This window comes from Lolium rigidum, chromosome 2 (genome assembly GCF_022539505.1).
Source record: "Lolium rigidum isolate FL_2022 chromosome 2, APGP_CSIRO_Lrig_0.1, whole genome shotgun sequence".
Taxonomy (NCBI): Eukaryota; Viridiplantae; Streptophyta; class Magnoliopsida; order Poales; family Poaceae; genus Lolium; species Lolium rigidum.
Window position 1 is genome coordinate 108,123,322 of NC_061509.1, and position 12,550 is coordinate 108,135,871.

The following is a 12,550-nucleotide window of genomic DNA, read 5'->3' on the forward strand; positions in this document are numbered from 1 at the left end:
GAAAATCAGGAGAAACAGCAGCTCGTGCAGCTATGGACAGGAAGCTAACGGAATTGTTTCCTTTTTTTAATCAACAGGGACCTCATCCCGGTTCCATTGATAAATCAACGAAACCTAGCACAGTGCCACAGGTTTATTACAGAGATTACAATTGCAGAAAACAGGAAACAAGATAGAAACTACAAGTTTTTTCAGAGCTGCAGAGCTAGAACAAAAGCAAGACAACTAGCCTCGCGCTCCAGGGGGAGATCACACCGCTGCAGGAGAGTTGAGAGCAGACAGCTCGAGGACGCACGTAGTGGTGCCCCAGGGCCTTTTCGCATCCGGCGAAGAGCAACGGGTAGGACTCTTCTCAGGGTTCCAGCACCAGTATAGGACACCTTTGTACAGAATGTCTCCACACCAGCCTCCATGTGAGGTTTGAAGATGAGCTTCCACTAGTGAAATATCATCCTCCACACCTGATCTATATCCAACCATGGAACACCGTTAAAGATCATGTCATTCCTTATTTTCCAGAGGCACCAAAGAGAGGCAGCACAAATAGAATTCAGAGATGCATGCTTTTTTATTAGCTAGCCAGAACTTAGCAACAGACAAATAATCATTACCCAGCTCAACATCAAAGATTTGAGAAATGGTTTGCCAAATCTGTTTAGCTACAATGCATTGGAAAAAAAAGGAGACGATGAAACAGTCTCTTCTTCAGCACAAAAGATGCATTCTACTGGTTTGTTTAGATTTCTCTTTTTTAAATTGTCCCTGGTCATTAGCTTATTATGGAACAAGTGCCAAAGGAAAATGTGGACTCTAGGTGGTACATGCAAATGCCAAACTGCAGGAATGTAAACAGGTTGGACACCACCAAAATCGATGATAGTGTAAAGGGAAGAGGTAGAATAAACCCCTTTGTTTTCATATTACCATATCAGAGCATCAGGTAAACCAGAAAAAGAAATGTTATTATCTATAGCTTCAAGCTCATACCAAAGCTGCATGAGAGAGGAGTTAAAATTTCTTCTAAAGGTTAGTTTAAGTTGAGAGCCATCCCAAATGCTCTGAAGAGTCACATTATGTTCATTACACAGAATGTAAAATGTCAAAGAATTGAACAGCCAAAGGAGAAGTGCCAAACCAGGTGTCCTCCCAGAACCTGATCTTAGCACTATCCCCAACCTGCCATCTATAACCAAATTTAATACTTTGGACAGCCCACATGACCCCTATCCAGGATTCCTCAAAATCTTTTTCCACTCATTCTCTGTTTGATCTGTGCTCGCCAAAACACTAGCAGTCACCTTGATCCCAAGTAGGAGGCAGCCACATTTACGAACAATCTCAATTCCTACGTTTCTCAGACTTTGCAGTTCATTCTCTCCGCGGATGTTCATGCTCTTCCAAAGTAGCTCCCACCCCACCTCTACTGGCATCAGATCAACTCGATGGGTATGTTCTGCACCGATTTTCATAGCAATTGTATCATCTCGTGTTGTTAGCAAAATTATTCCAGCAGCTGCTGCATGTAACGGAGTTCTTAGTAGATCGGTCCATACATTGAACTGCCACAGATCATCTAGAACAAGGAAGAAACTTTTGTCCTTAATTATTTCTGCAAGCTTTTCTCTGGAGCTCTGCTATGGTTTCACCTTGCCCTTGCTGAAGTCCTATATTTGTAAGAACCTCTTTTAGAAGAGTAACTTCTTTGTAATCCCGTGAAACACAAATCCATGCGTGTTTCTCAAAGTTCCCTTTTATTCTTTGATCATTGTATACTTTCTGAGGTAGTGTTGTCTTATCAACCCCTCCGGTTCCAACAATAGCTACCTTGTAAGCTTTATCTTCTTTATATGAGAGTATCAAGTCCACTAGTTTTCTGGTAGAATGTATGATCTCCTTCCCCACAAGGTTCGGTTCAACAAGCTGGGAACTTTTTCTTGGCTTAGACGTTGAACCTTGACCAGAAGGCGCTGCCTCCGATCGTGTTAGGAACTTTTTTCCCAGCTTTGAGATCTTCTCTATCCTTGTATTCAGGTTTTTAATTTCAATGGCAATCTCATGACGCCTCTGCATACTAGGAAAGCAACATAAAATTGAAATACAACTACACCCAGTTGAGTTTCTTGATGATAGAGGGTGATCTTCCAGTAGCTGGCATCCTTCAAGTCTAGCCGAGTCAATGATATCATCAGCATCATACACTGCATCCTGCAGCTCACAAAGTCAGTTGTTAACTGCTAACTCTTCCATCCTCCTTTGCTCGGCATCTTGAAGAAAACACTGTATTTGGCTCACTGTTCCTTGAAGTTCTCTGAGTTCTTCTTTTACCCCTAGAATCAGAATTTCCTTCTCTGTAATGATATCTTGCAATTTCTTCACACATGATCCAACCATGAACTTATTATGGTTGCCATCAGACAAACATGAAAGGAGATACACCAAAAATGCCAAGTATATGAGAATGGCGACCTTGCTGGCAGGCAATTGCCTGTAACTAGGGAAAAGGAAAGAAAAGGCGAACACACTCATTGAAAGATATCAGCTTTAGCAGGGAACAAGAACTACCACGTAAGTGACTAGACTAGAGCTAACAGAAGTAGAGAAAGTACCTGAATATCCGTAAATTTATAATTCACTCATCAGAGTGCTGCAGAAGGGTAAGCAAACAGTTTCAGCAAATCATATGGCTTGGTGCCTCTCAAAAGGATCTGTTCAGCAAGTAGTCCAACAGAACCAGGTACCCTCCATAGAGCATAAGAATTTTGCTACATCTGGAACATCTGCAAATGCATATCAGACATGTTTTGCAAGGTGAAATCAGACATGAATTAGAAGAATTCAGATAATACAGATGAAGAAATCCAAAGTCCTCCTTTATAGTGGACACAATCAAGCCTACCACTTACCAAACAGAATGGATACAAAAACAGGCAGAATGTGGAAAACTAAAGAGCAGTACCTACTGAAGCACCATGTTCTGACTGGTTATGCTGGAAGACTGCTTACTGGCACCGATGGTCAACTCATGAGGAGTATTATTCAGCAAGAGCATGCAGGTGTAATACAGCTATTAGTCGGCACCTCAAGATTCCATCAGCATATGTGAGACCTGGTGCATGTGCTTGTTTTTTTCCTAGCTCATCATGTACGCAAGTTGCATCATTTAAAAGTACCCATGACTACTTCAGCTGAAAATTTAAATGAGCTCATAAGGGAAACATGCTAACTCAATGAAATTTTAATGTGCTCATGAGGGTATGAAGCCAACTAACTCCCTGTTGTGGACTTGTGGCATACTATTCAAGATAGATAGTCAAGCATCAATAATTAGGCACAACAAAAAAATACAATTATGTTTGAAAATGTCTTGATTACCTTAACCTGTATTTACATGCACATTTTTGTACCCTCTATCTTCCAGTGATCAGTCAACGTTGCAATGAAACCAAGAAGCATTTCAGGTAGCGACCAAAACTGCCGGTGTATATGGTGCCAAGGTGGTGGAAGTTGGTGCCAGCTAGGGTGGCGCCGAACCCAGTGCCCATCTATGTCGTGCGCATGGCAGAGCTTTGCGCCGATAACATGTTGAGATTATGGTCAAACACACACAAAAGGTAGACACAAAAGACACAAGACGTAGGATACAGGGGATAGATGTGTGGACAATATCACTGTACGTTTTCTGTATATACACTTTTTAAGCAAGATAACTCGACAGAATGGTAAATTATTTCTCAATGTATGCTTACAAGTTTCGATTAGCTTCACAGCCTTGCCACAAAAAAACTTGTAATTGCCATAGTTCTGAAAGTAAGTAACACAAAATAGGTGCCAAAACTCCCATGTTATATTTGTCATTTGACCAACTCAAGATTTTCTCTAGCATTCAGAGTAATGTACAGAGGTTACATGGGGCAGCTTGCGCCAGGCTAGACTATTTGGGCTAGATATACATATAAGCAGCGGACACAGATGCACTCATTGTTGGCTGTTGTGGCGGCTGTGGCTGTGGTTAGCCAATCACAACAGCAGAAGACTTCCTAGTAGGAGGGTGACCCTACTGCTGAATAGAGACTTCCTTTGATACTCAGCCAACAACTCTGGGTGTAGGGCAAAACAATTATCAACTGTGTGCCCAGACTTCTTGCAGTGAGAACATATTTTTCCTGAAGAACCTCTGAAAGGACTCCGATGGGCAGCAAGAACACTGATGTTGGAGCGGAGTGGTGGGTGAGGTAAGGAAGCGAAGACGTGTATCCGGAGCAATCAAACTAGCAAGTGCCTCGTCCAAAGAAGAAGATGCGGGATGGCCGAGAAGCTGGGTTAAGGGCTGAGCTTCATGATTTTCCTTTGCCACACAAGAATCACACCTAGAGCAACTCTTTGGAGTCATTGGCCTAAGCTGACTAGTCACGCCAGTGAAGGTTCCGTAATACTCCTCTATAGACATGTCATGCTGATGCAGATTTTGCAACAAAGAATATCGAAGTGTCCCACTTGGCTGTAGATACTTCCATATTTCACGACTCATCCGCCGCAACGGAACAACATAAAAAAATTAAGGCACCCATGACCTTAGAATCTGATTTTCTCCAAGTCTTTCTCATGGCCTCATCCTCATCATCAAAACCAGCAGCTCTCACAACAGTTCTAACTGAGAATGACCACTCTCTGCAATTCGAGCCATCAAGCTTGATATCAATAGAAAAGAAAGGCCCATCCTTGGCCATTGCAGCAAGCAAGAAAACAATCCCTTGCAGATGCTATGGAACAGAACAGGCAGAACCGCAGAACAAGCCACTTGCAGCAGCTTCAACACATACAGAGCTGAGCAAACGGGCAGAACAGAGCTGCTTACAGCAGCTAGAGCAGAACAGATACTCACAGCAGAGAAAACGAGCAGAGCCGCTTCTTGCAGCTGGCCAACGACCAGGTAACGAGTTCCGACAGCAACAGAATGTAGAGGCGCAGTAAGGCTCCAGTCCGATCTGGACTGGTGCGACCGGTGCAACGGAAGACGTCGGCAGCTGCGCGGAGTCCAACCTAGACTCAGCGGGCAGGGCAACAGGACACGGCACAAGTCGGACTTGGACTCGCGCGGAGATGTGAGCGGCCGCGGGCGACTTGCCAACGGTGGTGGCAAGGAGGTAGTTCACCACCAGACCAAGCTCTTGTACCATGTCATTTGACCAACCGAAGATTTTCTCCATTGCATTCAAAGTAGTGTACAGAGGTTCCATGGGACAACTTGGGCCAGGCGACTACTTGCGCTAAATACATATACATAGAAGATAGCCCAAAAAACTGTTACAGATAGAATCAGGAAAGTTAGTCAGAACTTCTTAAGCTCTGAGGGCTTCATAACTTCTTTTTCTCGTTTTTCAAGTGTTCAACTTCAATCAAGATGAAAGTCCTTCTAGACAAGGTGCTTTTGTAATGTTCAGTCTCAGGAAATAAATGCATTGATCCATCATCTCCAAGAATATACATCTCCACTTCTTCAACAGATCCATCCATGAGGAAAGAATCCAACACTTTATGTTAGGTTTTTTTTTTCTGATATCCCTACTATCGAACTGAGCAAGGATAAGTTTATATAATTATAAGATTGTCTGTTTGCCACATCTCGAGTTTCAGGAGGGGAAAAGTAGTCTCATATGAGCATGTTTTAAACTAAAAAGTGATCTTCAAATTGAAATGATTATGATTTCATAACTATCCATAGAAACAGTGTATAGTATAAGCCGCAACATTACCAGACAAATTTTGTGACCAGATCTCTGTAACCATGTTCATTACTGGCAATTCTAAGCCTTCAGAGCAGTGATGCTCAATAATTATAAGACTAAAATATGATGTGAATATGTGATGCTCAGACGGTTGATCAACCCTACCTTCCTGGAGACACCCAGGAAACTGAAAATGCATTTGAGCTGAATAAATAGTAAGTTGGGGCAGGCCATATTAGGTTCCTATGATCTTACTATTGACAAGGTGCCAGCCAGGCAAGCCACGTCTCTTGTACTGGCTCCTCCACTATGTCCAATCTCTGGCAAGTGTGAACACATGGAAATGTGAGAAAACAATGCATTTCAACCGTACCTTGAAAAGAAACATTGGTTGAATCTCACCTTACAACTAAAACAATTCCTCTGCAGTCAAGATCGATCTTCAAGGGCTTCTGGCTCAAAACCCCATCAACAATATTTGGTAGACAATGTGAAGGGAAATGTAATTTCAAAGAAGGGATTTAGTAGAGGACTGTATAAAGCTGCAGCATACCAGAAAAAAACGCAAAAGCCTTGCATTTCGATGCATTGATAGAAAAAAAAGGTTATATGTACAAGTCCGTAGAAGGACAAACACCACACCATACAACTCGACCCAAAAAGACCTAATTTAGGGGAGTAGTTGGTGAAGTCCACGGGCCCCCGCGTCCGCCCACTGTCTTGCCTCAGCACAGACCAGATTGGCCTCCTATGGTCTTATCGTGGAGGTGCAGCCACAACTCTTGAACTGGCTCCTCCGTTGTGTCCAATCTCTGATAAGTGTTGAACACACATGAAAATGTGAGAAAAACAAGCATTTCAACTGCATCTGGAAAATCGTTGGTTGAATTCTCACCTTGCAACTTGGAGACTTCCTCTGAAGCCATAATCAATCTTCAATGGCTTCTGTACCGAAAGCCGATCACCATGTTCTGCAACTAATTGAAAGGAAAATGTAAATTTATAGGAGTTACTAGAGTACATTAAGTAATTCTATGGGCTTTACGATTTTAGAGACCTAAACCAGCATGATTTTGAATTTATGAAAGCACGCGACGAAAAAGGCAGAATATAATCAATATACCTCATCTTCAAACAAATGGTACCACGACAGGGTTGGAGTAAACAGGGTGTCTCAAAGCATTAGCACACAGAAGAGCACCGCATGATCCTGCAAAGAAGACAAACATACCAACCAATTACATTAATAAGGTACCATTTTTGGACAATTATTTTGAACCGGAGGAAGTACATAAATTGAAGAATTGGAGTAAAAAGCAGCACTAACCTTCTTGGGGTCTCAGCTTCTCCCTTTTAATAGTGAAAAACTGAGAATCATACACATCACCCAACCAGAACGAACAAACTTGCCAGAACAGATATAATTGAGTAATTAAAGAAAAACACCATAAATGAGAGCCAAACATGAAGATAAACGGTGATTAGCAGAAGCATCAAATATGCATTTCCACAAAATGACTGCTACAAAGTAACAAAAGAAGCTGCAAGACAGGATGGAGTAGACAGAGTGTCTCAAACAATGCATACAGTACATGATCCTGCAAAGAAGACAATCAGACCAATCAATTAAGATAAACGACTTAAAGATTTAGAGCAGAGCAATGTAACTTTGTTCCGAAGAACTGAGAATCATTCACAAAATCCAGACAGGACACATGAACTTGGCAGAACAGCAAAATTTACATAATCTAAAATTGTATAATGAGTGCCAAATGTAAAGATAAATAGTGATTAAGCATGCACACAAAGTATCATTTTCAGCGGAAAGACTGCCACAACGCAACAAAAGCAGTTATTCAGGTATATTTTGTTCAACTATTAACTGGTGCGCACCTGGCTTCAGCAAAAAAAGACCGAACTTCTTATTTGCAGGTGAACATAAGTGGCAGGCTGGCAGTAAACAGTAACCATGTAATTTCAGCATTCAAATAATTGCCTAATGGAGAACTTGCTACAGTGTACTTAAAATGTTCGGGAGGCATGGTCAAAACCTGAATTTCACCCCATAAAAGCTGCTGAGAAGTGAAGAAAACTCATATCTGTTTATTAATTAGTTAATGATTTCATATTCATGTTACTAGATGCTCTATAGGAACTAAACTTCAGCTAAAAGCATACGTTGAAAATAGACCACCAGTTTGGCAAGAACATAACTTTTGACAAGTGAAGTTCAATCCAACTATCCTTCTAGCTTGGCTATAGTTCAAGTTAGCAAAGTCCTTTCAAGATATATATATATATATATATATGTAAAATGCAATGTTCAATATTTTATAAAAAAAAATAGATTTTTGTCCAATTTTTTAGCAATTAAGGCTCTAAAGAAACACCCTTTCAAATCCCAGTTCCTATGTGGCAGATATACTACTAACCAACAACCCTAATCGTCCAGAGGTACTAAGTAGATGCTCTATAAAATCTGCTGAGACGTTAAGAAAACTCATATCCGTTTATTAGTTAGTTAACGATTTCATATTCGTCTTACTAGATGCTCTATAGGAATTAAACTTCAGCTAAAAGCATACGTTGAAAATGGACCAGCAGTTGGCAAGAACATAACTTTTGACAAGTGAAGTTCAATCCAACAATCCTTCTAGCTTGGCTATAGTAAAAGTTAGCAAAGTACTTTCAAGATATATGGAAAATGCAATGCCCAAGTTTTTATCAATTTTTTTTTTGAGTTTTTTATGTCCTTTTTTTTGTCAATGTCCAATTTTTTATCATTTTTTTGAGTTTTTTGTCCAATTTTTTTATCAATATCCATTTTTTAATCAATTAAGGCTCTAAAAAAAACTCCCTTTCAAATCCCAATTCCTATGAGGCAGATATACTACTAACCAACAACCCTAATCATCCAGAGGTACTAAGTAGAGAGCCAAATTAATCGTCCACAGGTACTAAGCAGAGAGACTACTCGTCGACAAGTAGGGAGCCTAATCATCCAGAACATGTACTAAATAGGGAGCCTAATCGTAAAAACACAAAATTGCAGTCTGACCCTCCGTTACAGGACGGTCAGGAAATAGGTTTCGGCACAAACAGTAGCGATACCCTCGCGTTCACCTTCACCGTGGAGCACAGACGAGGACGCCACTTCACGGGAGCAGATGTGCTCCTCGGTGACAGCCACGGAGGTGGTGGCGCGAGCGAAAGGGGGCGAAACCGAACCGCGGCGGCGGCGCAGGGGGAGGCTGCGGTCCGGGATCGCGGAGGACCATCCACGGGCGTCAGCCTCCTCGCGAAGGTCCTCGTCCCGGGCCCTCTTGGCGACGGCGTCCCGCCGCCTCGCGACCTCGACAAAGTCGTCGTCGTCGACGAGATACCAGGTGGTGTTCGCGCGCGGGGCCATGGGCTCGATTGAGGCCATGGCAGCGGATGGAAAGCTAGGGTTGCGCGCGAGATCACGGAAACTAGGGGTGCGCGCGAGATCGGGGAATCTAGGGTTGCAGGGTCGAGATCGAGAATTCGAGATTGCTCGCGAGATGGAAAAGAGGGGCGAGATGGGTGCTTTGCTGGCTTTAAGGACAGTGATTAGGTCGGTTTGATGGGTTTGAATCCGAGCGCGAGTAGAACTCGGTCAGGTTTTGGATAATCTTCAGTTGACAGCGGTGAGATCCTCCCAGGCCCCGATTCACCCAGCCTCTAGATCCCAACCGTTGGATTTAAAGCATCTCCACTCGCCTCCTATATGGGAGCCGGCGTAGCCGTTGTAGGATTGGAGGACGCCGGCGGCAAAACTAAAGTAGGGTCGGGCGGCTGCCAGTCGTAGCCTCTATATAAAAAAATTAAAATTTGAAAATATAACAAAATTTGAAGAAAAAAGTAAATTCATTGATAGTTTGGCCCTATTTGCCCGATATTTGTACAAATTTAAATACATAGATTAGAAAACTAGCAACCGCCGTCGCGCCCTAGCCCTAGGCGGTGGTACATCACCGCCGCGTAATCCTCGTCGTCGGGCTCCTCCTTCGGCTGCGGGAGGTAGCTGTTGCAGTCCTGGTCATCGTCGCCGCGCCTCCCGCACGGCCTGCTGGACGGGCCAGCCTCGTCGTCGTCGTCGAGGTTGATGACGATGCCGAGGCGACGGCGGCGCTCCTCCTCCTCGCGCCGGTAGTCCGCCACGCTCCACGCCTCGGCGAACTCGTCTGTCGCCGCGAAGGATTCCAGCTGGGCTTGGCGCAGCCCAGGGAACTCCTCCGGGTCGTCAGCCGCCTTGACGATGGACGTCGCCGCCTTGTATTCCGGCGGTGGCGTCCACTCGCGCTGGCGCGACAGAGATGACTCGCGGATGACGAGGGCGCCGCCGCGATGGCCATGGCAGCGCCTACGAGAGGGATCAGCCTCCATCGGCTCGTCCTTCACCGTCGCCAGGAACCTTGGTGATAGTGTGTTGTAAGGCGAGTACCTCGACGAGGACCCGCGCGAGGAGGAGGTGGACTAGCGCGGCGTCGCCCACTGGCAGTCGTTGCCTCGCGGTGCCGCCGATTGCAAGTGTCATGGCGGCATCTGCAGCGGCGGGTTGTTCCCGTTGGTGATGTAGCGGAGGACCCACGCGAGGGTCCTCCCGGGCGCGCTCCACCACCGCCGCCGTCCACTGATGTTGTAGTTGGACGGCGGGTCGCCGTTGTCGTCGTAGGCGGCGAGGCGATCGGCGTGCTACCGGACGAAGAATACCGTCCACGCGGGTGACCACTGCGGATCGTTCCGCTCCTCCACCGTGAGGTGATCCTAGAAGTGGTCGTAGATGGTGACGTTCCGATCGGTCCCCGTCGGCACGGGGGGGACCGGCAGCCCGCCGCGGCTAAGCGCACACCCCCTCCCCCCGGACAGCGCATGTCCGGCGGGACACGGTAGCGCGCGTCCTAGAGGGGCGCGTGCCTTGGTGGCGTGCAGGGACCGGCGGCCGAAGCCGTTCGCGGCGGCACTTGCTCTCTCTTGGTCTTGGTGGTCCATGGCTAGGGGGCGCTGGAGGACGACACGGTGGAAGTTTGGAGGAGGAGAGGGGAGGTGGAATGCGCGGTGAGGGAGGCGCGCGGTGGTTTATATAGCACCGAGGAAGCCCGTTGGCGGGCATTAACCCCGCCGCTGAAGATGAGCACGCGGCGCTGAACGCAAAGCAGGCGCATTAATGCCGACGCGACTCGACGCGGAAGGCGAGAAAGCTTTGACCGCCGCTGAAGGCGAGCAGGTGACGTTGAAGACGAGCATGCGCATTAACGCCGACGCGACTCGACGCGGAAGGCGATGAGGAAGACGACTCCGCCGACGCTGATGGGGCAGGTCCACAACATGCAGGCGTTTCACGCGGCTTCTCTTTCGCGTCGTTCCGGCCAACACGCGGCGCGCCTGCTCCCCCGCTAACCTCCCTTTTGTTGGAGATATGCCCAAGAGGCAATAATAAATTAGTTATTGTTATATCTTAGTGTTCATGATAAATGTTTACATCCCATGCTATAATTGTATTAACCGAAACATTGATACATGTGTGTTATGTAAACAACAAGGAGTCCCTAGTAAGCCTCTTGTATAACTAGCTTGTTGATTAATAGATGATCATGGTTTCGTGATCATGAACATTGGATGTTGTTAATAACAAGGTTATGTCATTGGGTGAATGATATAATGGACATACACCCAAATAAGCGTAGCATAAGATCAAGTCATTAAGTTCAATCTGCTATAAGCTTTCGATACATAGTTGCCTAAGTCCTTCGACCATGAGATCATGTAAATCACTTACACCGGAAGGGTACTTTGATTACATCAAACGCCATTGCGTAAATGGGTGGTTATAAAGATGGGATTAAGTATTTGGAAAGTGTGAGTTGAGGCATATGGATCAATAGTGGGATTTGTCCATCCCGATGACGGATAGATATACTCTGGGCCCTCTCGGTGGAATGTCGTCTGATTAGCTTGCAAGCATATGATTGGATCATAAGAGATAACATACAACGGTACGAGTAAAGAGTACTTGTCGGTAACGAGGTTGAACAAGGTATGGAGATACCGATGATCGAACCTCGGACAAGTAAAATATCGCGTGACAAAGGGAATCGGCATCGTATGTACATGGTTCAATCGATCACTAAGTCATCGTTGAATATGTGGGAGCCATTATGGATCTCCAGATCCCGCTATTGGTTATTGGTCGGAGAGGAGTCTCGACCATGTCTGCATAGTTCACGAACCGTAGGGTGACGCGCTTAAGGTTCGATGTCGCATAAGTAGATTCGGAATATGAGATGGAGACCTATGTTTGTTCGGAGTCTCGGATGGGATCCAGGACATCACGAGGAGGTCCGGAATGGTCCGGAGAATAAGATTCATATAAGGGAAATTAATTTCTGGGGTTCGGAAAAAGTTCAGGATTTTCCGGTGGAAGACCGAGAAGGTTCTAGAAGGTTCTGGAGGGACCCCGGGAGGGGCCACTTGGGCCAAGGGGTGCTGCCTTGCCCTAATGGGCCAGGCGCACCAAGCCCTAAAGGCCCAAGCCGGCCACAACCCTAGGGTTTAGGGGAAACCCTAAAATTGGAAGGCTTGGGGGGGAAGGAAAGTTCCCCCTCCCCCTTTGGCCGGCCCTAGATGGGTTTGGACGTGGGGGGACCACCCAAATCGACCTCCCACCCTATATAAAGAGGGGAGGGGGCAGGGGGCGTTCACCCCTTCCAGAGCAAGTTCTGGCCGCCCCCCTCTCTCCTCCATAGAGCTGTTCCGGCTTGGCGAAGCCCTGCAGCTTTTCTCCTCCACCACCACCACCATGC

General features: G+C 45.7%; 1 long non-coding RNA gene and 1 pseudogene across 2 annotated transcripts; both read right to left on the reverse strand.

Moving 5' to 3' along the window:
- Window positions 1–752: 752 nt before the first annotated feature.
- On the reverse strand, window positions 753–3,336 carry LOC124687074 (annotated as a pseudogene).
- A 2,695-nt stretch (window positions 3,337–6,031) lies between these two features.
- LOC124692213 lies at window positions 6,032–9,347 on the reverse strand. 2 transcript variants are annotated; one of them, XR_006999406.1, is made up of 5 exons: window positions 7,054–9,347; window positions 6,850–6,936; window positions 6,622–6,697; window positions 6,129–6,538; window positions 6,032–6,046 (listed from the first exon to the last, which is right to left on the reverse strand). It is a non-coding gene; the product is annotated as an uncharacterized LOC124692213 (long non-coding RNA). The 2 variants fall into 2 exon arrangements; XR_006999405.1 differs by having other exon boundaries at window positions 6,622–6,703; window positions 7,054–9,346.
- Between the last annotated feature and the right edge of the window lie 3,203 nt (window positions 9,348–12,550).